This window comes from Fukomys damarensis, unplaced genomic scaffold (genome assembly GCF_012274545.1).
Source record: "Fukomys damarensis isolate Sample0158 unplaced genomic scaffold, DMR_v1.0_HiC HiC_scaffold_28, whole genome shotgun sequence".
NCBI classification, from domain to species: domain Eukaryota; kingdom Metazoa; phylum Chordata; class Mammalia; order Rodentia; family Bathyergidae; genus Fukomys; species Fukomys damarensis.
This window is the reverse complement of record NW_022900940.1, coordinates 1,880,883-1,906,936: the sequence shown is the minus strand read 5'-3', so window position 1 is coordinate 1,906,936 and position 26,054 is coordinate 1,880,883. Positions and strand designations below refer to the sequence as shown.

The 26,054-nt window shown below is 38.6% G+C and overlaps 1 protein-coding gene across 1 annotated transcript in view; it reads left to right on the top strand.

Moving 5' to 3' along the window:
- Positions 1-2,209: 2,209 nt before the first annotated feature.
- The window catches only part of Suclg2 (succinate-CoA ligase GDP-forming subunit beta), a 243,642-nt gene continuing 219,797 nt past the window's right edge, over positions 2,210-26,054 (top strand). Inside the window, exon 1 of the mRNA XM_019205106.2 lies at positions 2,210-2,295. The gene's annotated coding sequence lies outside the window, so the exon portion shown is untranslated. The remainder of the gene's footprint in view (positions 2,296-26,054) is intronic.

Sequence of the window (26,054 nt, the reverse complement as noted above, 5' to 3'; positions counted from 1 at the left end):
GCCTGACTAGGTATTCAGTAAGCATTGAAGAGCTAAATGAATGAGTGAGCTTCACAGAGAAGGGAATGGTCATTAAGAAACAGGAAAAGGGGGCCGGGGATTTAGCTCAGTGGTTCGGTGGCCTGCTTAGCAAGCGCAAGGGCCTGAGTTCAATCCCCGGTACCAAGAAAAAAAAAAAGAAACAGGAAAAGTTGAGAGGCTATGTGGATACTTCATACACATGACAGAGGAAGCAAAGACTTTCATGATAGGACTGATTATTATTATTATTATTATTTGGTACTGGGGATGGAACTCCGGTCCTTGCACTTGCGAGGCAGGTGGCGGAACCACTGAGCTAAATCCCTAGCCCTATAGAATTGATTATTGAGCTCATACTATGTGAAGTGATTGCTGTGCATTATTTCTTTAATTAACCCTTATAATGCAACCTTTATAATGTAATGTCTCCTTTTTCATGTAAAGGATCAAAGCATAGAGAGTCCCCATGATCACTTGTTTAGCGTCTCAGTGCCAAGGAGTCACCTGATTCATGCTAATAAACTATGCATACTGTTAAATCATTAAGCTGTATCGCCAAGAGATCCAGTTTAGGCTGAACCATCCAATTAATCTGTTTACCTATCCCCCATGACTTTGCCTTTGGTCATGTGGACTTGGGCTGACTCAGGCATCCTGATGAAGTCTGCACAGTTGCCCTTTTTGGGCTCTTATCCAAGTTCCTCTTTCTCTGGCTTGGGCTCTAGAGAGCAGAATAACAGAGGGGTTAATGGAATGAGCTCTGGGTTCATATTCAGCTGAATTCAAATTCTGGATTCCCAGTGTTCTTACTCTGCAACCTGGAACAAATGTTGTACTTGATGTTCTCTGAAATGAGTTAGTTTTTACAGATGGCTACAAAGATTAAATAAGATGATATGTAAAACATTTGGCATTATGATTAGATCATGAGCCTACAATGATTATTTCTCTCTCACTGAATTTGAAGCTAAGTTTACTTGCTTTACTTGCCTTTTTTAAGGCTTTATTGAGCTGGAATAGCTTTCCTTTTCAGATTCCATAAACATTTATCATTTGCTGTCATCTCAGTTAGGCATAGCTTGGTACTACTATGTTTTATTTCATTGAATCCTTGCAATAGCTGTGCGAGACAAGAGTGATTATTCCCTCCTAACATCTGGGGAATTTGAGGCTCAGGGAGAAGGCCTCCCTCCTGAACCCTGGTTGTCTTATGAATCCCGCAGAGTGGAGCTCTAGTGAAGCTCGGGGTAAGGGTCATGCGGGAAGCTCAGTTTCACCATTGTAGTCGTTGATCATTCCAGAAATGTTTGCACATCTCAATGTTGACAGAGCAGAGGCTTCTGAACTTATGTGCGTCAGTAGCCTGAGGTGGAGGAGCACTTAAATAATAAGTTGCAATATGTGCCTGTGTATTTCACTGCCTAGCGTAGAGCAGTAGCCTTTGAGGTTGAGGGATGCTGGAAAGGTGGTGGCACTTCATCACCTTTGCAGATGAGTTAGACTTTGATCTCAGTGCCGAGCATATGGCCAGCTTTCATTCTTTCTGGAAATGATTGTGAAAGAATAGCACCTAGGCATAGACCATGAAGGTCTGTGTAGATTTGTACATTTACCTCTGAAATTTACTTTTATGGTAAAATTGGAGGTATGGGTTGATAATGGAGATACAGTAAAGTGCAAGGCTAAGTCTCGGGGTCCTGCGGGTGGGTGAGGGATCTGGCACCCCCTTTTCTACTTCCGTGGAGCCCTCCACATGCCTGTTCTCTTCCACTTTCTGGGCTCTCTTAGTGACTTGAAGACCCTGAGGAAGTTCGGGAAGGCTGCCTGGTAAAGTTTGCAGCTGGGAAACGGCAGAGGTTCAGCCCAGAGATTTAGGCAGGATCCTTGGGGCCTGGCGATGGAGGCAACCTTGTTCGTAAGGGTGATAGCGAGGCACTGACAGTGTTTGCACAGTGAACTGACTTTCTGGACGTGACCTGGACAGGCTCAGTGGTATCTGAGAATGGAGGTCATCTGGACAGCTTTCGTCCTGAATCTGTACTTTGGGTCATTGTGCTCCTTGAGTTTAAATCTTGTCTTCAGCATACAGTAGTGCTGTGCTCTTGTAAGAACTATGTATGCATTTTATTAGCAGATGTCTTTTTTCTCTTTACATTCCAGCCTCTCTAAAAGGTGAACGCGTTCTTGTGCTTGGGTCATGAATTCATTTACAGATTGCCCTTATACATAAAAGCACAAAATTGGAAAACATTGGAAGCTTGTGCCAAAATTAAGGTAACCACATATTTTATTATCACACTGGGGACACTCCTGAGTGAATGTAAACACTGTGAATACTTACCTGGGACAACAGGTAGAAACCAGAATTGTCCCTGGAAAGTCATAGATACCGTAATACAAAGAGACATGGCAATGGGAAGATAGCAGAGAAAGATTGATGTTATTAATGAAAGAGACTGGACAAGAACCACAATTTCCCTGCTGGCCTCTTCTATCCTTTGCAAAAAGTGGTGAAATCATATTTACTGTTAGTGAGCAGAAAGACCCACAATTTCCCTGCTAGGTCCCCATTGCTGGCCTCTTCTATCCTTTGCAAAAAGTGGTGAAATCATATTTACTGTTAGTGAGCAGAAAGGGTGTGAGGAATAGCTTTTACTTTACAGTGTCTTTACTCATGAAATCATGTGTGTGTTCTGCCTGTGCCTGCTGTTCTCTGGGCATGTTGTCAGAGCCTCAGAAAAAGAGCAGGAATGGAAAGACTCAGAGATGTGCCAGTCCTGCAGAGCATGGCAAAGAGCTGGGTAAGCCCAGGTGCTGGGCTTACTTTACCCAGTATTAACTACTTTCTAGGCCTGGTGTAATGGTGAATACTACGTTATTACTTCCTTCCCTGCTCTTAGTCTTGGGTGGAGCATGCAGGTGCTTAGTAAGTCTTTAGTTGAAAGAGACTTTGGTCTTATCTCAGGGGAAAAAGAAAAGCTTACAGTATTGAAAGGTACTGTTTGACTTCTCTGTACCTTTTTCTGCTCTGTCAAGTGGTCCCTTAACTTGGGGTAACATTTCTTTGTAACTTCATGACCTGCGTTTGCACCTGTCCATTCCCATACTTAATCCAGTCCCCTTGTCCCCAGTGCATCACCCAATTTATGCTGTCTCCCAAAGTTTCAAGTTCTAACAACTAGCTCCTTTTTGTGTACCCAGTTTTGGGTCGCTGGCCAGCTAATGTATTGGCAGATTTTGCTTATGGTGTCCTCCCTGTCCTCCTGTGTGGCTGAGGTAGGAATGACTGTGGTGAAGAACATCAGTGTATCGGGTGTGGGGGTGACTTGACCCATGTGGGGCACTGTTGTATTTTCTGTCCTCAGAAATCACTACCTTCCCACCTGTCTTCTTTTTTCCAGGTTTCCACATTCATGTTTGATTTGTTTTCTTTCCATTTTCTCAACTGCCCAAAGATTCTCTTATTGTTTACTTTTCTGGTCTGAACCACTCTAATTTAGCATAGAACTCAAGGTGATGGGGAGGTGCCTTGGTTTAGACTTTTTTTAAACCATAATGCCAAGTAACCTTTGGGAGAGAATTATTAAGAAGCAAGATGAGATATTATAGGGAGCTGGCTCATCTCTCCCAAGTTGTCAAGTGAACTTTTCCAACATAGGTATGGAAAACAGCGCTCCTTACAGGCCTGCAGTACTTTTCATTTAGAACGAATGCCAGAGTTGAAATAGCCCAGTGTATCTTGGTTCTCTTACATTTATGCTTCTCAAAGAGAAGGATTTGTGAGGCTCTGTTGGTCACTGCTGAATAAAGATCTGCCTCATGGGGCAGAGCTTTAGGTGGCAGTATAGGTGCGAGCTTGCCCAGGTTGCCTTGGTTCCTGCATCAGTCCCAGAATAATGTGTGGGATTCTTTCCACTCAGACTATTAGTAGGCTAATCATATGTTTTATACTTATATTGAGATATATTTGGGAATAGAAGGGAATATTTTTAATAGTTATGCCATAGCTGTGTTTGGTGGTGGACACCTATAATCTCAGCACTCTCGAAGGCTGAAGCAAGAGAATGGAAAGTTCATGTCTGGCCTGGGCAACTTGGCGGCTTAGTGAAATCTTGGCTCAGAATAAAAAAATTTAAAAAGGCTGGAATGTAGCTCAGTACAAAGGCTTTGAATTCAATCCCCAGCTCTTAAAAAAAAATTATGCCAGGATAGTGGGCATAAATCAAGACTGAAGTCATGCTTTGCAAATTGCTTTCAGTGCTTAGTTGATTTGTGATTTTGGGATAATTACAAATTATGTTGTAAAATTCATGGTATTTTACCTTTCATTATTTCGGAAACAAAGATGTCTCACACAGTGTATTTCTTTTCCCCCATGTTACATTAAAAAAGTTGAATCTTATAATTGTTGGCATCTTAAATTTAATGAAATTCAATACATTTCTTAGCTTTGGCTTCCTCATCTGCAGAATGAGGAAAGTTATAATACTCAACTTCCTAGAGTTGTACTAAGGATTAAATGAGTACATGGGTGTTAGGTTTAGCACTAATCATTTTGGATTATCAATTATCAGTAAATTTGGTATCAAGGGAAACGCCTGTAATGCTGTCCTTGCCGTTCCCCATCCTTTTCTTCAACCTCAGAACTTGCAAGGAAAATGAGTGGTAAAGTGGAGAATTGAAAAATGAAGTAGGAAAGTAAAGTGGGAAAATGACTTGCCATGTGCTCAGAATCAAATGTGGAAGAATAAAATACAGTCTATTGGGAAAAGGACTTTCTTGCATCACAGCATTGATTGGAAATGGAGATTAGCATTTTTAGCTATCAGAAAATGTTTGTATTTGCTCCATCCCAATGGAGATCTTGTCACTTTTTTTATAAGGAAATTCTCTTTGTGCTTTGTTTTCTCTCACCATCTTAGGTTTTTACTCTCCCTCCTGCTGTTGAGATGCTGTGTCACACCACCTGGACTTTGAAGGACCTATTTGGGTTAACTTACCTTGGAAAAGAAGGAGGGAAAACCACATTTCATATACACTCATATACACAGCCTCTGAGGGTCTGTGTAGATTCTTAACAAGTAGTACCTCCCAGAAAAAACTGGGAGGTACTAATTATTTTGGATTCAGGGAATAAACTTAATGATGAGTGTTTCTTTGTTAAGAGTCATAACTCTTTTAAAGCAATATGTCATAAAAAAAGTGATGTGTCATTAAAATTGTAAACAAAAATGAATTTTTTGGATATTACCTTTTAAAAAATTAACATGAAGAACTAAATGTACTATCTGGCTAATTAGAAGCCACATAACATTTTGAGGTGGTGGAGTCAGAGACAGCTGATCCTTCCTACTCTGACAGTGGTGCAGAGGGACTGAAGGGCTGAGTGTTGAGTAGGAATGTGTGAGTCGCAGGTGAGGGCTCCTTGGGAAGGCTAGGCCTAAGGGTGCTTTGAGGGTGATAGGGTCAACTCCCAGGGCCCTAGACAGGTGGGATGTGAGTGTACTGGATCCTGTGTGGGTCTTAATTTTTATCGTTTTTTTTGATGTAAGTTTATGGTGAGCCTTTTATGGTAGCATAAAATAGATTTTATGACTACATTTTGTATAAAATGTAATTTCAGAATGAGGGAAAAATTACAGAGTTAAACTTTATGTAAAGATGAGAGAAAAATACTTCCTTTTCCATTAGAGTTTATGAAACTTTATACTCAGTAAACACCCATTCTCTCTCCTCCAGCCCCTAGCAAGGCAACCACTACTGTACTTTCAGGCTCAGTGATTGGGAGTACACTAGGAAGTTCATTTGTGAGGACTCATAGAATGTCTGACCTTTTTAAACTGGTTTATTTCATTTATTATAGAATATTCATAGTTCATGTTTAAACAAATATCCATAATTTCTTCCTTCTTCAAGGTTGCATACTGTTCCTTTGTGTGTGTATGTCATTCTAATTATCCGTTCATCTGTCAAGGGACTCTTGGGTTGCTTTTACCTTTGGTTATTACGAATAGTGCTGCTCCGAACGTGAACATATAATGATATTTTTTGTTAATGTTTACCTTTGTGGAAGTATTGTCTGATGTGTAGCTTGTATATTTTTAGTTTCCAAGTCTATGTTAAAATATTTCTTCTGATAATATTTTATTATTTAAGTACTGTTTTCATATTCATTTATCTTTGAAGTGGGTGTTCGTTCAGTACCACATGGATGCACCGTGGTGATTTGGTAGGAAGCCTGGGTAGGAGATGCATTGTTTGTTGGAGACTCATGAGTAAAGGGCATCAGAACGACTGTGATTTGTGTTCTGGAAGGGCTCCCCACCTTCTGGGGTTGTGCTCTTTCTCTTAGTGTAACGCACACGATGGCTATTAATACTGCGTGGAGAACCCGAAGTGGGGCCTATGTAAGATAGGCATCTGACCTTACTCGGGGCCACTCATGGCCAGGCCCATTGTGTCTTCACAGTGACCCCAGGGAGCATTCTTACTGAACTGCTGGCCCCATTTTGAAGAGAAGCCAGGTATAGATCAGAGACTTTAGAAAACTTCCCTGCAGTCACAGATGTTGCTCCGCACAGCTCTAGGTGGATTCTTTTTTTTCTTTTAGCTGCTTGCAGAGATAGCTCATGAGCCAGAACTATAAGTTGTCTTGCTCTAAGTTTCTTATCCTTGTTTTCGAACCAATTTATTCACTACTGTTAAATGTGAGAAGCTCTAACCATCCCTGAAAGTGAAATAAATGTAAAGACAATTACATTGAGTTGCAATTGAGAAGAATATACCAAGGAATGGGATACAAGCTTTGATGCCACTTCCAAAATAAGATTTCCAGAAATAATTTAAACCATAGCAAGAGGTTGGAAAAAATGCAAAGCCTTATTGATTCAAATGTGTCACTTCTTGTATTTTTTAATTTTGCTTTTAAAGAAGAAAATAGCAAACCTTATTTAAAAATCCTTCCTCTAAATCCATTCTCTTTATTCAGACAGCTTACTCAAGGTTAAAACAAAAAAGAAAACACCCCGCCCATTTTAATACCTGTGTTATAGGCCTTTTGAAAAAGTTATATAACTTAATCCAGCTGATTTTGTAATCAGAAGCATTACATGAGGCACTCTTTTTCCTCAGTAGTATAAGGTTGAAATTTAAGAATAATCAGCATGCAATCAAAAGCTGATTATAAATGAACAGTAACGAACATAAAAGTGAAATCACTTCTGAGGGTTGTAATGAAAGGAAAAATAAGTAATAATAGCATTTGAAGAAGAAAAGTGATAAAAGAGGGTATGGTTATGCTAACAGGCAAATAGTGGGTGAAAATCAGGCAGCAGTGATGTTCCATGGAGTCCTCAGAGTTTTGGGGAGGATGGGGGGAAACAACCATTTTAAAAGAATAAAACTCTAGATATTTTATGAGTACTTTTACTGCCACAGATGAAATTATGTAAGAAAAGTCATTGTGGACTTTTAGGACTGAATCACATCTCTGCTCTGGATGCTGGCAGGAGGTATATAGAGAAAAGTTTCACAGTTTGTGTTTGTTTCTGGCCCATCCTTTGGCTGTGTGAGTGAGACTCAGTTTCCTTATTAATAGTCTGTCTGACATTTATTTTACTTCTCTTGTGACCAGGCATTGTGCTCCATGTGATAGATACATTTGTAATATGTGTGCAGTGCAGACATACAGTGCTTCGCAGAGTATGCCCCACAGTGCTGGCAGTTCCTGAGGTGAATCCAGGTAACACAGGATGGCAGCAAATGCCAGTGAAGCACACAGAACTCTCTTTCAAATATCCGTGAATCCCAGGGATTTGTCAAGTAGAAATCTTCAGTTCTGTGCTAGTGTGCTTTAAGATCTTCAGCTCAAGACTTTTGAAAATTTTTATTTATTACATCAGCTATCAGGAATTACATGCCTTTCAGTTTTTAAGTTGTGCTTGTTAGTATTACCTTCTGCAGTGCTTACACAAAGAGTACAGTTTAAGTAGTGATCTTAAAATATCTTTTAAAAATAAATATCTGTATGTTGAAACAAATATCCTGAGGAAATTGATAGTAGTAGCTTTGAAGGGAAAGTATCAAGTTAATAATACTAATATTTCTATTTCTTAATGTGATGTTATTATAGATGGGTCCTTTAGGAGATACTTAGGCTCAGAAGGTCCCCCTGAGCCCAGGAGTGGAGTTAGCCCTGTAAAGGGGTCACGTAGTGTCTCACCCGAGGCTTGCGTGCCCGGCAGCCTGCTGCCTTGTGAGGGTGCAGCACAGAAGTCCTCATCAGACATTGGACATGGTGTCTCTGTTTAGTCAGTGCTGTTCTGTGCTAGCAGCACAAACGCACTGAGGCACTGTGTTGGTAAGAAATTGATAGTATATTTACACAATTTAAATTATTGTACTAGTAATAAGCAGTTGTAGCTAAAATTATGGAAGTAATATGAGTGATCTGAAGTTTGGGAAACATACTCATCATAGCCTATGTACCATTTATCTGTCTTTTTGTTTATATACTTAGCAAGTAATGTTTGAATATCTATTATCATCTAGGAACAATTCACAAAATTTTAAGAGATATAATAGAAAACATGTTCTTTATTGTCGCTCCTCCATTAGAAATAAAAATGCTTTTTTTGTGTGTGTTTGAGATGAGGCTCCGCTGTGTTGCCTAGTATGGCCTCCAAGTCTTGGGCTCAAGTCATCCTCCTGCCTCAGCTCCTGAGCAACTGGTATCACAGGAATGTGCTACTGCACCTGACCTGGCTTGATACGCGTTGTTAAGAAAACTAAGTAGAGAGGAGGAGTGAGGGTAATAGATTGTGCCTCTCAGGGTTGTCAAAGAAGTAGCCGTCGATAAAAAGGTGATCATTGAGCAGAGACCTGAAGGAGTTGGAGAAGAATAAGCAGCAGGTGATTTGTGTTGAGATGGGTTCAAGTCCCTGCCATGTTTAAGTAACAAGCAGAAAGGGTATTTGAGAGGGAACTAGTAGGGGGTAGGAAGGGAGGAGCTTGGAGGGATGGATAGTGGAGATATATCTAAATTGTATTTATCAAAATTTATTTCTTCCTGTTGCTGGATTGTGTTCCATGGTGTGGATGTATCACAATTTAATCATGCATGTGTTGAGGGATATTTTGGTTGTTTCCAGTTCATAAATGAAATTTCTATAAATAATCATGTGCAGGTTTTTCTATATATATAAATTCTTATTCTTGTAGGATAAATGCTCTAGTACAATTGTCAGGTCTTATTTTTAAGCGTATGTTTACTTTCTCAAGAAAGTGTCAAGCTGTTGTTTAGAGTGTTCCATTTTCATTCTCAGCAGCATAGTATGAAGATCAGGTTCCCTGTATCCTTGTCATCAATTGATATTTTCATTTAAAAAAATCTTAGATGTTTTAACTGGTGATAGTGGTATCTCATTGTGCTTTCATTTGTGTTTCACTAATGGCTAGTGATGTTGAATATCCTTTCATGTACTTACCTTCCACCTGCACATCTTCAATGAAATGTCTCTATGTGTTTGGTTTATTTTCTAATTGAGTTTTTTAATTTTGAAAGTTCTTTATGTATTCTAGATACTAGTCCTTTCTCAGGTCCAGATAGTCTGTATGTAGCTTGTCTTTTCATCCTTTGAAAGTGTCTATCACAGAGAAAGTTTTGTATTTGTTAAAGTTGAGTTTATTCAGGTTTTTGGTAGATCATAATTTTTGTTTTATGTCTAAGAACTCTTACTGCCCTACATTCAAAAAAATTTTTTATGTTCTAAAATTTTTCAAAAGTACTTTTGCATTTAAATCTCTGATCTATTTTGAATTAATTTATATGAGATGTGAGGATTAAGTAAAAATTAATCTTTTTTTTTTTTTTGGCCTATGCCTCTCCAGTTGCTACCACACCATTTGTTGAAAAGGCTGACTTCCTCCACTGAACTGATATTGCTTAGAAAGTTTTTAATTCTTTGGGTGGAATTGTAGAATTTTATAGTGCTGTGCCCCTGTAATTCCAGCTACTTAGGCTGAGGCAGAAGTTTCAGGCCAATCTGGGCAATTTAGCAAGGCACTGATCTAAAAAAGGTTGGGGGCTTAGCACACAGCTCAGTGGTAGACTGTCTTGCATGTACAAGACCTCAGGTTCAGTATCTTGTACCATGGAACAAGACACAAGAGAGTGTTAGGCATCTTTGACATCATGTTTTTTTTGTTTTTGTTTTTTGGTATCAGGGATCAAGTTCAGTTCCTTCTGCTTGCGAGGCAGGTGTCGGCACCACTGAGCTAAATCCCTGGCCCCATCATGTTTTTTATAAGGCAACTGAAATGCAGAGAGGGAGGCCAGTGCAGCTGCCTTGAGCAAAATGCTTCAACTTCCTTTCCAAGGTACCTCCACCTTCTGCTTCCAGTATGAATCTATAGCTATATTTTGTTTTTGGCTTGGTGATTTGTATCTCTGTGTGACATTTCTTGATTTTTTAAAAGATTTTTTTCTTTAATGTCAGGACCATTTAAGATTCTAGGAAGAGAGATGTTCAGCATTTGGCTTCATATTTCTTTGGATTCTGGGCTATTAAAGGCAGACTAAGTGCTTCTGTCAGTCTATGGTATGAAAGATATTCTCAAAACTTGATATTTTAGTGAAATCATTTTATTTAGTTTCTGTTTAGAGGCTTTGTTTGTACAATTTTGATGTGTAATGGAGCACAGGATCTTGAAGAATGTACCCATCTGAGGTCATCTCAGCAACATTTATAGCATGTTGATCAGACAAATGCTAAAGTGGGTTCAGATGTTTGGTGATAATGGTCTGGTTTGTGTCGGCTTCCTTTCTGTGGTCTCCTAGGAAGAAAACTGATAGAAGCTCAGATTTTCCTTTGCTCTTAAGAATCCCATATATGCATTGAAATTCTACTTCCATAATGGTTTATTTGATTTTAGGACTCTAGTGAACTTTGGAAGTGATTCAGTCCTAACACAGAAGCAAAGGGTGTGTTATATGGGTAATGACAACTTGTATATGGTCACAGGGAATAGAATGTTATTTTCCCCCCACTAAAGTATGAGTATTGTACAGAATCAAGTTGGTGTTCTTCTAAAAAGACTTTGTTTTCATTCAGCTTTGGAAACAAGTATTGTAAGTATACAGTTTGTTGAGTTAAAAGCACAGGCCCTCCAGGCAGTTCCTGAGCTCTAGGGCTTGCCCTGACCCTGTTAGCTCTGTGTGTAGGTGGGTCCCTTCTTTATGCTCTGAGAGCTCTTTTTTTTTCTCCTGTGTGATTTAAGAAGATGCATCAATGGTGGGGTGAAGACTTACAGAGGTAGAAGACTGCTGAGTATGTAGCATGTGCTCAGTAAGTGATGGTAATGGTGATAGTGTTAGCAGGACTTGTTATTTTGTAGTAATACTAGTAATACATTTTGTCTTTTTGTTTAATAAGTTGAACATGGATTTTTTTTAATATACCTACCATATTACAAATTAGCACGTGAAAATATGCTTTCATAAAATCAACAAGCTAAATAACTTAGGATAAATACTATACAGAGCTTACCAGTTTAGAAATTAAGAAACCATGATATTCCTCCTTTTTATAATATTTTTACTTGATATTATTACCTCTGGATCATCAGACAGATCTTTTACTGTTTTTCTCTTTTTTGTTCTGGGAACTTTTCATTTAATGAAAAAGTGCCTGTGATTAACTAATTTTAATTGAGAGAATAATCAGATATTGCTTTTAGCCATACCTGCAGCCCCCCATGTGGAAACCAATTATTTCACCCTTTACCTGAGCGGCTCTTTACTCAGTGTGATTTGGAAGAGCTTGTAAGTGAGAGTTAAGATTTGATGGTTTAATATATATATTCTTAATTTTCAGAGCTGAAAGTTTATGCTATACCTCTCTAGCACTTTTCTTTATTGTTTACATTTATTAGTATGCTTTTCAGGTCAGTAGAATTTATTGTACTAAATGGCAATCTTGCAGATCATCATGGGCATAGTTGGAGAAGCTTTTTGTTCTAATGTGAGAGTGAAGTAAACTCCATAGAGGAAGGACAGAGTAACTGAACTGCTGCACTTTTTCCCCCTGTAATGAGGATTGAACATAGAATCTTACACATGCTAGACAGGTGCTCCATCACTGAGCTACCACCCATCCGGAAATCCTTTTTCAATGTCATTCTAACCTTAGTCTGTGTTTAGTTTCCAGAGTTTACTTCGTGGCTAGTGGCTGAATTTTTAATTAATTTCTGAATTTTAATTAATTTCATGCTGTAAAATAAAGAAATGAGTGATTCAATAATATAAGAAATTATTTGAGAAGACAGCAAAGCTAAAATTTAGTCTTTTAAAATGTTTCATTTGTTTGTAAGACTAAGTCCAAGGAAATACTTTTGTTTATGAAGCTAAATCCAAGGAAATACTTTTCATTGTGCCATTATGGGTATATTTTATTAGTCTTTGCCCTGTGATTCTGGCATTTTCTTTTGCTACTATGAGTTTTATTAAGCATCTTAAAATAGATTGTCTTCTAACTTGACAGGTAGAAATTTGATTTTATAGTGAACTTTAGCTTTCATAGGAATTTGAGATTTTTTTTTTAAAAACTGTTTTTTGAAGATTATTAGTTCAAGGGTACCAAGTTGCTGACATAAACTGCTATGAAAACATAGTCTTAGCCAAATGCAGAGGCACATCATGCAAGTAATCCCAGCTTCAGGGAGGCTGAGTCAGGAGGATCGCTGTGAATTTGAGGCCAGCATGAATTGCATAGTGAGACCTAGTCTCAAAACAGTCTGTTGGGGGGTGTGTGTGGAATATATGGATATGAGCATTCTCCATATCTGATATAAGCAGGTGGTTTTATAACTTTTTTAGTTTTATTTCTTATTTAGAAAATTTAGCTTCCAGTCATTCTTAAAAAAACTTGAAAAATACAGAAAATATTCAAATCATCTTAGTCACCTGTGCTGTAGGTAAAGCACTGTGAGTAACTGGAATTTTATTTTTACATGTACATGATGTATATATGCATAGTTTCTTTTAACCACAATACTAGGTAAAGCACTGTAACTGGAATTTTATTTTTACATGTACATGATGTATATATGCATAGTTTCTTTTAACCACAATTAGGGTCACACTACTTAGATAACTTACATCTCTCTCACCTCATGTTAAATCAGGAATACTTACCTGGTCATAATTTTTTTGCAAATATGAGGTGTGATCAAAAATGGTGAAATTTATTTGAAATTTGAAAAATTTATTACAGTAAAAATCACATCGCCATTAGTTTTTCTCAGAATATTCCCCCTTACTTCAAAACACACTTATCCTGTTGTTCTTGATGCTTTCAGAAACCGTTCCAGAAGTTCATTTTTGTTCCTTTAATTGTGTTGTCGTGGCTACCTTGATGTCCTCAGTTGATTCAAAATGTTTACCTTTCGTGGTCATTGTAACTTTGGGGAAGAGCTGGAGGTCACACAGTGCCAGATCTGGTGAATAAGATGGATTAAGACACGTTGTAATGTTTTTATGGACCTGCATTTTTGTTGAATGGCCCTTGGCAGCAGCATTCATTTTTTTGGTCACTTCTCGTGAAGACATTCATGAAGGAGATCTTCCAGAATTGCTTCAGAAAGCGGCAAGAAGGCCAGGGATTTAGCTCAGTGGTGCCACTGCTGCTGCTTGCTTTGCAAGCACAAGGTCCCAAGTTCAATCCCGGGTACCCCCCCCAAAAAAAGTCAACCAAAAACTAATCATTGCAAAGTAAAGAATCTGCACTTATACAAAGAAAGCAGCAAGAATGATAGAATAAGTAAAGGGGTGGTATTTTGAAGGGGATTAATGACAATGTGTCTTTTACTATAATAATTTTAAAATTTAAATATACATTGTATATTTTGATCATACCTAATATTTTTTCTGATGCCACAGAATTTGGAGAAAAGGTGGCAGTACTCACGCAGCTTGCAGTCATTTATTTTGTCATTGCCTTATTCGTAGGCATTTGTGTTGTTTCTAACATTGCACTGTTTTAATGCTGTGATGAATATTGAACATTAAATTCTGTTTACTGGTCAAATAAATTCTTGCAGCATCTTGTCAGATTGCCCTCCAGAAAATCTGTAAAAGTGTATTCTCCTATCCGTGGCAGTTAAAAACAATAATAATGATAGCTACCATTTGTTAACATTTTACTACATGCCACAGATTGTTCTAAGCATTTTGTGTAGATTAATGCATTTATTCGTCACAAAACAGTAACCTTTTTAGAGATAAAAGCAATTGATGTGCAGTTTATAGGAATATGTATTTTGTAGTACTTGGACCAACATCAAATATGATAATTAAAAATTTTTCCACTTCATTAGATGCAAAATAATTTCTCACTGCTTCAGATTGTGTTGCTCTAGTAGTTTTTTTAATCTGCCAAAAAGCAAACATTATTATTTTCTTCTTTAAAGGCAAATTTATTCTGAAAAATTTCCCAGGGCAAATGCTAAATTCTTGTAAGTCAAAAATATAGTTGTTGTTAGTTTCAGTACAACATCTTTGAATAGTTTTGGCTGAACTCCAAAAATAATTTGAATTGATGCTAAATGACATTAAACCCTAATGAAATGGACACTGCCCTTAGGAGTTAGTTGTCATGATGTGACAGAACAAGATAGGGTCCTCCCATAATTTACCTTGTAACATTCCTGTTATCTCTTCAGCTCTTTTCTAGTTTTAAATATAGTGCACTTAATATTCTATTTACCATTATATTAATTTGATATTCAATGTTTATGTGATTGAAACTTTAATGCAAGCCTCATTCAAAAAACCATAAACCGTACAGAAGAAATCAATAAAAACAATGCAAACGATGAATGAGGTAATCAGTATCACCAGCTGTCGCGAGCCGGCCGGCGACACAGAGCACTGTCCAGCAGTGCCTCAAAACTGAAAGAGCAGCGGGGTGGAGATGGGGCAGAGAGAAAGGAAGGACGCCAAGACAAGAGTCTGATCAAGGTGACGTTTATTGCCGGCAAGCATCAGCCTTTTAAAGCAAAAAACCCACAAACTATTATGGGATGGGGTTACCATGGTAAATGAACGTTCACACAGGAAAGAGCAAACAGGCTCAACAAAAACAACCACTGTGGGTAGTAGTAACCCAGACAACCACACATCTGAAGGTCAGAGACAAGAAACTGCAACTTTCAGGAATTCCACAAAGGAAATGCACCACCTGCTAAACTGGAGAAACTTAACAAACATGGAGTTACTAAAGTTAACAATACTTACAACTAATACTCATGATTCCCACAACCAACTGGCAAACACTTATATCGGATGTACGAATGTAAGGCTTGGTCAGGTGCTGTTGGGTTCACTTGGCATGAGGTATGTAGGGTATTTATCCTTACAAATGCACATAAATGCCTTATAAGTTGAATGAGGTTTATTAAATGAAATACCTCATTAAGTTGAATTCTTGTAACCTGATGGGTATATCTTAGGGCCTTGCTAAATTATAAATGATTGGGATTGGGGAGAGCTGAAGTTTATTTCAGGCTGTGAGGCTCAGTTAAGCATTTCAATTGAGTTTTGCCAGTGGAGGGTTTGGAGCTAAGAGGTGAGGTGAGTAGATTTTAGTATCAGGACTAAGTAGGCTGCTATTTAGGGAGGAGATGCAGGCAGGCGAAAATGCAGCTAGTGAGAACAGGGAGAGCCAGCAGAAGACCTCAGTGTGATCCTGGGACCTCCTGTATTAAGATAACCTGGTGTACTTACTTAAATGCAGATTCTTGGGCTCCTTTCCTTGTAATTTGTGCCTGAAGTCCAAGAATTTCCTAACAAGTCCACTAACAATTTCAGTAATAAGTCCTTCAAGAAATCTTCCACATTAATAGTGGAGAACTGCTGAACTCGTGATTTTAGGGTTCCTATTATCTGCTATAGAGAAAAAAGCAAAACAAGCACAATGACTATCAGAAACGTGTCTGTATGTGATGAGTTTACCAATAAAAGAGATGATCTTGGTACTATTTCCAGAATTCATTTCAAGAGTTGTATTTTGAAGAAAGAGGGACTATTTCTGGAAACTGAATGGATATCAGACATTGTCCTAATTACTGTAATTTTTCTTTTTGATTAAACTTCTCTGAGGGGAAAGGAAGTTGTTTCCCATACTCTTCTCTTCTGCTTCTCCTGTTTGAGGATTAGATCATATGCTCATTGAGGAACAGTCGTTGACAAAGGTGGAAATGAGCTGCAGTTCTGTGCACCTCATTGTCAGTCACTGTCCTCCTAGTTTGAAAGAGGAAATTAAAGCTTAGAGAGGTTACATAGTTTGTTTAAACTCATCTGGTTTGTAGTAGAGTTTAGTATTGAACCTTAGTGTCATGAGACTAAACTGTGAAATGTAGCATAAAATTTGGAAAGATCCATACAGTGTACGTGTAACATGTAAAGTGTGCACCACTCCCTGGCACCAAGCCAAAGTGCTGTAGAAAGTTAGCAGCATCCCAGAAAATCTCTCTCTCCTTACTCTTGTTACTGTTTGGGCATTCAAGGCGATTTTTATGGCATTTATTCAGTTGTGAAACTTACATTGTTAATTACCTCCCTTAATTGTCCTTATTAGCATATCATAACATGGGAGGTTATGTGGATCAGACATTGGACATATTTCCCCTCCTGGGCAAGACTCATCTCTGAAAAAGAAAGGTATAGGACCATATAACTTTTTAACACTATCCAGAGAAGGAATTTATTACCCACAGTTCAGAGTACAGGTTGGAGGGCGGCCTTTGTTCTTTTCTTTGTTAATTTATAGTATGGTTATGTAACCCTTTACTGATTTTGGTGACAGACTTCAATCATTCCTTTTAGCAAGTATTTTGTTCATTTATGTGAGTCAGTAAATTGCCCTTATACCTTATTGATTAAAATGTCCTAGCTCTTGAATGACTCACAAGTATACTTTCTTCAAGACAGACTGTACTTTTCATTTTTTGAAATCCACTGTTGAGGTCTGTGTATGATAAAGTGGAAGCAAGTGGTTATTAATTTTTTATTGAAATCTTCTGAATAAGTGTTTTCTCTTGGTTGGTTTCAAATGCAATCATTTTTGAATCTAATTAGAGGCAGTTCATGTACTGTGGGCTTATTAAGATTCAAGGCAGTTTTTTTTATTTTAGCCTGTCTGATATCCCTTTTTAATTTCACTTAAATTTGAATTACTCTAAACATCATCTAGGCATATTGAAGATACTCAGTGATATTAATAATGATAATGTTGATGAATTTATCCCATCTTATTCTTCCAAGTCCTATAACCATGTTCTTGATTGTAGCTTGCGAGTCTGTGGAACTGTGGTGCATCTCACTCTTCTTGTGTTAGACATCAATAATTATTATTCTATTCTGGTGAGCCTAGAGGAAGCCTCTAGGATTTAATTCATTCAGTGCTTGAACCTGTCATTCCCAGTTGGTCAGAGTTAGAGCCACATTGCCCTACCTGTCCTGATGTGGGCACTCTTGGGCCTGGACTTAGATCCTCTCTGGGACACTTAACTATTATTAACATTATTTATGCACAATATCAAGTGATTGCTTTCATATTTTTGGCTTGGACTTCATTTTCTTATATATGTGGATAAAGATCTACCTTTCTAGACCTTTCTGTTAACTTACGTTCCATGTGTTTTAAATCTTTCCAGCTGGCTGTGTAACTTGTGTATCTCAGACCAAACTCCTAGGCATATCCTTTGGCCAGTCTTTGCCCATTCTTTGAGAGATTTTGCTTGGAAGTGACTTACTCCCTTAAAGTGAGGACTTCTTCCTCATTCAATTAAGTTAAACTCTCAGAGTGGTATGTCTGTTCTTAAGTTAATGTTCCCCAGCTGTTGGGAATAGAAAACATCTCAGCTTGAATCCCTCTGGAGTGTGTATCATTGCTTGGCTCCATTTCCCGTAAGACCACGTAAGCTCTTACTAGACTGACCGGACTTGCTATAAATAGTAACTAAATGTTCTGGACAAAATACTGAGAAAAGGCTCTAGAAAGTAAATAAAAACATATTGAAGAGGAGTTTCAAAATTAGTCTAGGTGTGATTTGAGTTTCCAGGTTTTTCTTCCAGCTTTGATCTTGAAGACGGCTCAATAGTGGCTAAAATTCCATTAAGAAAAAAACAAAAAGCAAAACAAAACAAACACTGTAGTAGTCTTTCTGTCCCCATGAACCTGAGGACACAGTTTGGGAGCATTCTGTGGCGGGGAAGTGGGGAGGTATCTCAGGAAGCAGAAAGTCAGAGGATGGATGGGTTCTGGATTCTGTGTATAACCCTGCCCAAATCAGAAGGAATACTCTCAGTGATATCTACAGGAAGCTGACTGCAAATGGTCCAGCTAAAGTAAAAAATAGATTTGAGTTGCTGCCCAGTGCACAGAGTTTGCAGTTTGAATCTGGATGTGTGTCACTTGTGAATCATGCTTCACTGAGATCTCAGCTATTTTCACTTATATCTGATAACACACAATATAAATACACTCTATTCCCTCTGTTCAGATGCCTGAGTTTTGTATGCTTTGATTCACAGTTTTTGGGCTTAGAAAGGTAGGCAAGAGGTCTGAAATATCTTTAACTCCTACTTTTTTGGCATAATTACTAATGTATTATGAAGGCATCTGAACGTCATGAGTTATCTCATGTTGTTTTGCTTGCTTTTTAGGCAGCATTAGAAGTACTGTTTAATATTGTAAAACTTATAGTAGTAATTAATAATAACAGTTGATATAGTCTGTGCTCCCAGTACATGAAAGATAGTGTTCTAAGCACTTTGTGTATAGTAGCTTATTCTAGTCTCATGGTAACCCTACCTATCATCTCTGTTTTATATTTGAGGAAATAAAGGCACGCAGGGATTAAGTATACAGCTGCTAAGTGGTGAAGCCATGAGCCCTCAGGAAGAGGAAGACACTGTGATCACATGCTTAAACTTGGGGTTACATTTAGGAGTTTGGCATTTTTTGGATCACGTCCCAGCAGATGCTTGAGCAAGGTACATGTGAAAAATACCATTTTCCTGCCATGTGTCATACCAAATTAACTGGCATATACTTGGTAGAGAAAGGTTAAGAAGTATTAGCCATTAGTTAGCTTATATTAGATAAATTGAATTCTGTGTGGACTCTTGTGGCTAAACTTCTGCAGATATTCTTTTTTTCTTTTATTTCCTTTTGTCCTTTCTGCCTTCCATTTCCAGATCCCCTTCCCTTTTGCAAATATATAAGACAGAGGTCTACAGATTTTTTTCTTAAAAGACGAGGAATAGATATTTTAGGGTTTGCAGCCTTGTGTCTCAGCTCTGCCATTGTAGAAAACAGCCGTACTCAATGCTTAGATGGGCAGGAGTGGCTGAGTTACAATAAAACCAGCTTATGTAAGCTTTGTATTGCATGTCAACTCAGAAGATTTAATGAAGACTCAGTATTTAAGGCAAGTAGGTTTTACCTTATATTCCAGCACTTGTTAATGGTATCTTCATGGAGCACTGTGTACTGGAGATGCCGAGACAAAGGCTATTGTTTGGAGAGAAAGAGCCAGTCAATCAGTGATGCCTGTCAAGGTCAGCTTGGAGGGAACTGGCACAAATATTGGACAGTTTTCATCCTTGCCACTAGGAATTCCTTGGTGCTAGGACTTTGCCATTTTTGTTAATATAGCGGGTACTTAGCACAATAATTAGTTCAAGAAATGCTTATTAAATGAATGAACATTTAGTTTGATGCCTTTCTACAAAACCACATTCCAATCTTTATATTATACAGTAAGTTCTTATTAAATGCTTTGTAGCATTAACATAAATAGTTTTCTAGAGGAAGGAATTTCATTGCTTTTATGTTTAATGTCCTTATCTTTCTAATATAATAGAAATGATTTTCTGTCATTTATTTCTTAAGGTCTTTGTACTTAAGACCCTTATATTTCTTAAAATTACTATGAAGAATGCAGGACAATTAGAATTTAACATTTCTTCTGAAGTATTCAGAATGGTTAATTCAGGAGTGATATTTTTCATGTGTGTTTTATAAAATTATTACATTCCTTCATAACAAATAGAATGTAGTGTCTTATGCACTGGAGATATATACCGCCAAAACCTTTTTTATAAGCACAGTAGGTATATCATGGCTCAATCACATATAATTTGTCTTTTGTGCTTTTAGAGTTTCAGGACAAGAGGAGACTAGAGAGCAGAAGAGAATGTGAGAATGCTATGCATACACGTGTGTATGTGTGTGTGTCTGTCTGACTGTCTGTCCATCCGTCAGTCTGTCTTTGTACTAGATTCGTGGCACAGACCTTCTGTCACCATAATACATAGGATTTTAACCAACTGGATGGGGCATCTTTTATTATTTTTTTATGACCGTCTTTCAAGCATACAGGAGTTCATGCTATTGAGAGCATTCTTGGTGGACCTTAGATGGTTTTAAGGGGCAAAGTCCCCACATTCTTAAAAGATTGGTTGGACATTCACTCCTAGGTATTGCAGACAGATTGGAGATTGTGTTCAGTTACCACTAGAAAATCACTTCATGAGTCCCATCTAAGTAATGAAATTTTGAGTAAAACTCTGGAACAGTGGGATTAAGGAAACTGCCTGGTGGGTGAGCTCATGGGCCCTTTGTGCCATGTCCTCTGCACCTCTTCCTTTTGGCTGTTCTCCAGTTTGGCCCTTAACTGGTAGTTATAAGTAAAGTAGTTTTAGTCTTAAGTGTGGTGAGTTGTTTTACTATTTAATTATCCTTCCCTGCTGGGGGCCAGTCATGAGTTCTCCAAATAAATCATTGGCCAGGCAGAAATGTGAATAGCCTAGCCACCCTGTTTGCAGCTCGCCCTTGGAATGGGGTTATTCTTGTTGGGTTGAACCCTTAGTCTTTGGTGTTTGTGCTAACTTGGGCAGTTAGGGTCAGAATTGACTGAAATTGTTGCACAACTTGTTGATATCAGAGAATCGAAGAATTTTCAGTAAACAACATGTATTTGGTGTCATACAACACGAAATCTTGTATCTTTTGCTGCCAAAGGCTTGACTCAGTATTGGACTCAGTATTCATATTCAGCACAGAGAACATTTTTTGCACCAAAATATCATTGAGCAGGTGATACTGAAGGTTTTAAAGGACATGTGAAGGTGTGCCAGACTCCTAAAAGCCTGTCTCAGAGGTCCCCATCGGATGTGATTCTTGGCTTCCATTTTACCCCTTTTGGAGCAGCTTACTTTTGTCCATACTTGCATATATAGTTCCAAATGCTACTTCTTAGCACTTGCAGACTTCTTTCTCTCAGATAGAAACATGCTACTGAAACATGCTAGGCCCTTCTGATGTCTCATCCACTCACCCTCAATTGTTTATTGAAATTCTCTCCCAAATCCAGTCCTATGAGAAGATTTGGTAACAGATCTACAATTTGTCCATTTTGTTAGCTTTTCATTGCAGTGACAAAATACCTGAGATATACAATTTAAAGGAGGAAAGATTTATTTTGGCTCACAGTGTCAGAGATTTCAGTCCACGGTCAAATAGCCTCATTTGGGTGGGCTTGAAGAGAAGCAGAACATCATGACAGGGAGTGTGTGGTAGGCCAAACTGCGTACCTCGTGATGGACAGGAAACAGAAGAGAGAATAGGAATCAGGAAGGGACTGAGACAAGGTATAGTCTTCAGAGCTGTGCTTCCAGTGACCCTCTTCATCTCATTAGACCCTGCATCCTAAGTTTCCATTATCTTATCTCAATAATGCTATCAAATTGTGAACCTATCAATGGATGAATCCACTGCTAAAGTTAGAACCCTCATGATCCAGTCACCTTCTAGAAGGCCCATTTCTGTGCATTGCTGCATGGGAGACTAAACCCCCAACACATAAACTTTGGGGCACATATCATGTGCCTACTATAACATCCATCTTACACCTTCATACACTCTTCAATCAGTGAAATACCTGTTGTGTATATATTATGCAGTCATCAGTGAACAAAACAAGTGTTTGCCCAAGGAGCTGGTGTCTTACCTCTAGAAATAATGACAGGTTAGTTGTAGATAAGAAAGTATAAAACAGGAGGAAGGATTCACTAAATTTTTGTGAATACACATTTTCATAACCATTCTTTTATCATCTAGAATTAGTCAGAAATGCAGAAACTATATAGTTGTAGTCATACAGATTTCTCTCTCTCTCTTTCTCTCTCTCTCTCTCTTTCCCTCCCTCTCTCTTCCCCTCTCTCCCTCCCTTCTCCCTCTCCCTCTCTCTCTCTCCCTCTCCCTCTTTCTCTCTCCCTTTCCCTCTCCCTCTCTCCATCCCTCCCCATTCTGGTCTGTGATACTTCCTAAAGGAGTACCTAATCCCATAGGCCTAGAGCAGATGCCAAGTAAACATTGATTTGGGGACAACTGTGAATATTGTTCAACAGATTTTTTTAAAGGATTGGATTCTTCAGAAATAGGATAGAGAACTGATTAAGTAAGTAGTAGAGGAAATTGGGCATGGTGGTACACATGTGTAATCCCAGCACTCTGGGAGGCAGAGGACCTAAAGTTTGAATCCAGCCTGGGCAACTCAGTGACTTAGGGAGACTTAGTTCCTAGGTTCTATCCCAATATCAATTAAATAAACAAACCCAGAAGGCTAAAAAGATGTAAAACAGACTAACTTAGGAAGCAGCCATCAGCCTAGAATAAAGGGAAGCACTTGAGGCGTTTCAAGAACTTGGATGTTTGGAGGAGAGGTCCTATAGAACTGGGGCCAAAGACGAGAAAGCAGGGGTACTGTCTACCTAATCTGAGGTGCTGAGGCTGTGCTGGGAGTGCTGGAGGACCTGTACACAGGAACCAAGTACTCTGGGAACCAATTGTTACTGCCATGTTGAAGAGGTGTGGTGGGGTCTGTGGTGACAGAACCTTAGATACACTGAAAGTAGCAAGTCTTTCCCCTGTCAGCCTTTTAGTCTGCCTGTAGTGCCCAGGTTGGTGGATCCTAATGGCAGGTTAGGTGGCAAAGGAGAAAGTGAATTGCAGTCTCAGCCCACAGAACAGTGAGCTCCTAGAAAGGGGTATTTTGAAACTGAAGGAAAAGAGCTTAATAACTGGAATCACTGGTAAGACCCAAATTTGGGCCTTCTTCATGTTCCTTTTGATTTAATACATTGAATGCCAAAGAAGTTGAACCGATAAAATGAGGAAGGAAATGTGGAACACCTGAATGTAGAAAAAAAAACGAAGTGCTTTCATACAATGGTGAGAAATCTCCTATGTCCTTCTCTATGGTACCAGAGTTAGTTATCAGTCTCTCTCTCTCTCTCTCTCTCTCTCTCTCTCTCTCTCTCTCTCTCATTCTGGTCTGTGGTACTTCCTAAAGGAGTACCTAATCCCATAGGACTTAGAGCAGATGCCAAGTAAACATTGATTTGGGGATAACTATGTGAATATTGATAAACAAATTTTTAAATTGTTGGATTCTTCAGAAATATGATAGTATGCAGTGAGAATCTCTAAGTGAAGGCAATAAAATTACCTTTTCACAAACTATGTTATTTATCAAATATTTAACCATGAGCTCCCTCTTCCAATTTCTAGCCCAGCAAGTTGTTTTCTGATTATATCCCTTCTACTTCCAACCAACCTTTATTGTTCTCTACCCCCTCTCAATCAGTTTTAAACTTTCTAACTTCTAATTAATTTTTTGGAAGGACATGCTAGCCTCTCACATCTGTCTGCTGTATTATACTTTTTAAAAACAACACTTGTATTGTGTCCTCCTTGAACTTCTTCCCTTCTGCTTTAGTGCTTTTTCTCTTTTGTGCCGTTCGTTGGCAGCCCTCCATGTTTGACCATTGTAGCTTTGTGCACTATAGCATCCTGCCATCAGTGACAAAGTAATTAGACACCGGGTGTGTGCCAGGAGCTGTCTTTCCCTTTGGTGGTCTCCAGAGGCACCCTCTTGGGTACGTGTGCCTATTAATAGCTAGTTTTGTCTAGCGTATCTTCTGTACCTGATATTGGTCATTTTGATGGGTGCCTTGGTCTGACCTCTGCTTTCTGCTTTTTACCCAACCTTTTGTTTAAAACATAATTCCAGCTACTCATGCTTATAGTACAGTCCTAACCTGTGTTCATTTTTGTTTTTGTTTTTGAGTACTGGGGATCGAACTCGGGTCCTTGTGCTTGTGAGGCAGGCAGCAGAACCACTGAGTAAAATCCCCAGCCCCTGTATTCGTTTGGTTGTTGGGATCCTCCTTCAACCTGACTCTTACTAACCTTTTGTTCTTTGTGAATTCATCTAGGTTTCTGGTCTACCTTAGGCATTCCTTTTAATTTTTCCCTAGTGCTGCTATGAATAACTTGTCAGACATCTTGGTCCAGTTTTAAGTTCTTTCTGTCTCTTTACTCACTGCTTAGCAACAAGTGCAGTAGGTGCATAACTTCATGTTCAGCAGATTGCTTTTGAGAGTGGTCTTGTTTCTCTAGCCATCAATGTGGCACTATTTTTATGAGGTATTTCCCTTGCTTTGAGACTGAGTAAACTGCAAAGGTGGTGCCTGAGGGAGAAAAGGATCCGCAGAGATAGATTTTCAGGTGTCTGTCCTCAGAGACAAAGGAGGAAGTCCCCAAGACAAGAATGTGAGGCGAATGCTAGGGCCAATAGGGGAGAGTTGTTCAGGATGTTTCTCCTTAAGTGGTGATTTGGATGCTGGCTGGACCTTGCTAATGGAACACAGTCCCCACTCTGATGATATTTTTTTGCCTCTGGTATTGCTTCTTGACCAGAGATGAGATGAAAAAGAGATTCATCAAAGCATTTCATTTCGCTTTCCCAACATCCTTGTAAGGTTGTGGTGGCTGATATTCTCATTTAATGAGTAAACAGATTAAAAAATCACCTATTAATAAATGGATGAGTTAAGACAGTCCATCAGATGTTTAGCTTTATTCCCTTTCACAGTCCATTTTCAGTTGCTATAACAAAATACTTGACATTGGGCAGTTTATAGAAAACAATCCTCATAATTCTGCCAGTGGAAATTCTAAAAGCATGTGACTAGCATCTGGTGAGAACCTTCTTCCAGCACCAGTTCCTGGCAGAGAGCACGCAGGCAGGTGGCACACGGGAGAGAGAGCATGCCAAGCAGCTTCACTTTTTATAACATACCAGTCTTGTGAGAGTAAACACATTCCTGCAAGAGAGGCAATAGTTTCTCTTTGCCCCACTTCCCAAGAACCACACAAAGGCAGTCATATTTCAACGTACGTTTCAAAGTGATAAACCATATTGTAACCATACTGCCCTCTTAAACCCCTTTCTCATCAACTTCTGAAACTGTCACCGTGACATTACCGAGCAGTATATCATATTTTGCTCTTTTATGTCTTCTCTTTTCATTTTTGGTTTGAACTAGTGGTTAAATTATAGTGATGTCATATAGGATTTCATGACAGGTTCCTGAAATAAATATCACTGGGTTATACTCACTTAATATTTAAGTTCTTTGGGACCCCCCCCTCCCCCAGTTTTAAGGGCAAGAGTAGGATTAGAATATTTTTTTTGCCGGTTAGACGTGAAGTGTCAGATAGTCTATTTTTCACTAGTTCTTTTGTCTGCATGTGCTTTTCTGAGTTCTCTTTCCTCACACTGGCCTTTTCAAATGAATGACAATATTTCTTTCAAAACTTTCTTGGAGGAAAGTGAATGCCATGGGTCTTGCCCTTGGAATAAATTCTCTTTTCCAGTATCATTTTGAAATTTCCTCTGCACATTATCCAGTTTTCTGAAAGTTTGCCTTGAAATGAACTTCTGTGGGTTACATGCATACAGATAAAGGTAAGAGACTATTCTGTCTCTCTCTTCTCTAGCTAGGGAAACTCAAATTTTGAGATAAAAGAGGTGACTAATGAGGTGACTAACATTGGTTCAAAGATTTGGCTTGTTTTTCTCTCATCACTGACACATTTTATGTGGAATATTTTGGAGAGCAA